Raw genomic sequence first — 2,458 nt, 5'->3', positions numbered from 1 at the left:
CTTTGCCTGCTTCTTCTTTATATATTTTTCTTGCTAATCGTTTAAGTTTAGTTTTAGTTAAGTAGGTATATCAATTTACATTTTTTGATAGATATTTATTTGGATAGTAATAGTATGTTTTATTTGACTTGACATCATTGAACCGGTTTATTCATTGATAAGATCGGGATCTCCATAGGTGTTTAATCTCGATTGTAAGGTGGGGAGAAGGGTCCGAATGATAATGTTGTCGTCGGCTTACGAATCACATTTCACAAGTTTTAGACAAATATGCATACGTTATAAACCTAATTTAAGTATTACATAGATAATAACTTATCTTTATTTTGATGAACTACGTTTAAGGTATAAAACTATAATTATCTATGTGTTGTGTGCCGCATACATACCATCTTGCTTTTTTAAATTTGATCACAACGGTCCGAAGTCATAAACATTCATTATGCATGGTTGCTAAAGTATGGTGTACGAACTGGTCCAAAACTATTCTAAACTGTCCGGGACGGTTTATAAACCGTCCGGGACGGTTTGTAAACTGTCCCGGACAGTTTACTAAACTGTCCCGGACAGTTTCTTACTTTTGAACCGCTCGTGCGTCTGTAAACTGTACCGGGCGATTTATTTTGTGTATTACAAACCGTCCGGGACAGTTTAGGAAACTGTCCGGGACGGTTTCCTGGAAACTGTCCGGGACGGTTTCCTAAACTGTCCCGGACGGTTTACAGGCATAAATTTTAGTACGGCAAAGGTTCTTAGGAGGAGTCAATCAACCAATCAGAACACTTCGCATTTGTGTGCCATTTCGAAAGTGAGAATTTCCGTTTTAGTAACGTTCACTCGAGTGATTGTTCGATAATTTATCATTTGTACGCGAATATGGACAGAGATCGGTTTTTAGAGACTTGTCGGGAGGTGTTAAATTCCATTACAAGAATTTTAGAGACAAATAGGTCCCTTGAGGTGATTAACTCTTCACTGACAAGATTGGATGCTCTGGCTAGAAATGTGAACAGAATGACCACATCATATCCCGAGTTTACACCTACTCGACAGTTTCAGGGCAGCGACTGTAAAAGAAGAAATTCGTTACCAATGTCAGAAATACTTTGTGGGCAAATACATTTATTTCGAGTACATAAAATAATCATTTTTAACTCTGGCGTTTTTGGCAGCAATTATTTTAAAATAATGTTTTGTCTGAGAAAAATAGCGTCGCTCGAGATGACAACGATATTACATTACGACTTCTAAAGTAAAGCATTATTGCAAGGAGTGTTCTGATTGGTTGATATAAATAATACCGTATCGGACAGTTTAAACCGTCCCGGACAGTTTACTAAACTGTCCCGGACAGTTTACTAAACTGTCCCGGACAGTTTAAACCGTCCCGGACGGTTTATGCGCACGAACGGTCCAAAACTTTCCTAAACCGTCCCGGACAGTTTGTAAACTGTCCGGGACAGTTTAGTAAACTGTCCGGGACAGTTTAGTAAACAGTCCGGGACAGTTTACAAACCGTCCCGGACGGTTTCTAAACTGTCTCGGACAGTTTAGAATAGTTTTGGACCAGTTCGTACACCATACTAAAGCACAGTGTATACTAACTAACCTATGTTTATTGTTGTTTGCTAGGGTTATTATTATTATGTTTTATTTTTTTTTTATTTTGGGGGGGTGGGAGGGCTTTTATAGAAGATTTCAACTAGTCCTTCAATTAACGAAAAAAATATTGGTATAGGAAATATAAAAGAGTAATAGACAGCTTCATTCATGCTGTTCTATTATGGTGTTTTAACGCATATAATTATGTATGGTTGATGAAGCACATTGTATGCTACCGATGTTTATTGTTGTTTGATGATGATGTTAAGTTGGTGTTGCTGTTGTTGTTAATGATGATGATGAGGAGGAGGAGGAGGAAGAAGAAGAAGAAGAAGAAGATGATGATGATGATGATGATGGTGGTGGTGGTAGTAGTGACGACGACGACGATGATGATGATTTTGATTATGATAATGAGATTTGAATTAAATTAATGCGCAAAGATTTTTCTTTTTAGCGGCCAAATGCAGATATCTGCGCTCGGCCGCTGTAAAGGTTATGTAATATTTGCAATCTACATAGGAGTCAATAGCAGATACCAAGCACCATATGCTTATGAGAAACAAAAGCAAAATATTGGCAATCGCTGAAATCTCGAATATGACTTAATCATTTTATTAAATGAAAACCGGTAACTATTTTAAACGGTTATTATATTGCAACAACTTAGCGGTGTTTATCCAAAAGACCATTGTTATAATTACAGGGACGTCAATAGGCCAAACTATTCAGGAAATATGATTTGAGTCGTCAAGGATAGATTTTGAGATCAATGTACGTCCGATGAGATTTAAAGGGAGTTGGAGGCGTAGGGACAGATTCGTTCGAGTTCGCGATCATTTGAGAACAAATTATG

General features: G+C 37.4%; 3 pseudogenes; 2 read left to right on the top strand and 1 right to left on the bottom strand.

Annotated features, from left to right (window-relative positions):
* Nucleotides 1-538: 538 nt before the first annotated feature.
* LOC127880353 (small nucleolar RNA snR44) lies at nt 539-736 on the top strand (annotated as a pseudogene).
* Nucleotides 737-1,280: 544 nt separating this feature from the next.
* Nucleotides 1,281-1,504, bottom strand: LOC127880351 (small nucleolar RNA snR44; annotated as a pseudogene).
* LOC127880350 (small nucleolar RNA snR44) lies at nt 1,323-1,551 on the top strand (annotated as a pseudogene).
* Nucleotides 1,552-2,458: the final 907 nt, after the last annotated feature.

The sequence above is a fragment of the Dreissena polymorpha genome, chromosome 4, assembly GCF_020536995.1.
Source record: "Dreissena polymorpha isolate Duluth1 chromosome 4, UMN_Dpol_1.0, whole genome shotgun sequence".
NCBI classification, from domain to species: Eukaryota; Metazoa; Mollusca; class Bivalvia; order Myida; family Dreissenidae; genus Dreissena; species Dreissena polymorpha.
This window is presented reverse-complemented; position numbering and strand designations above follow the sequence as displayed.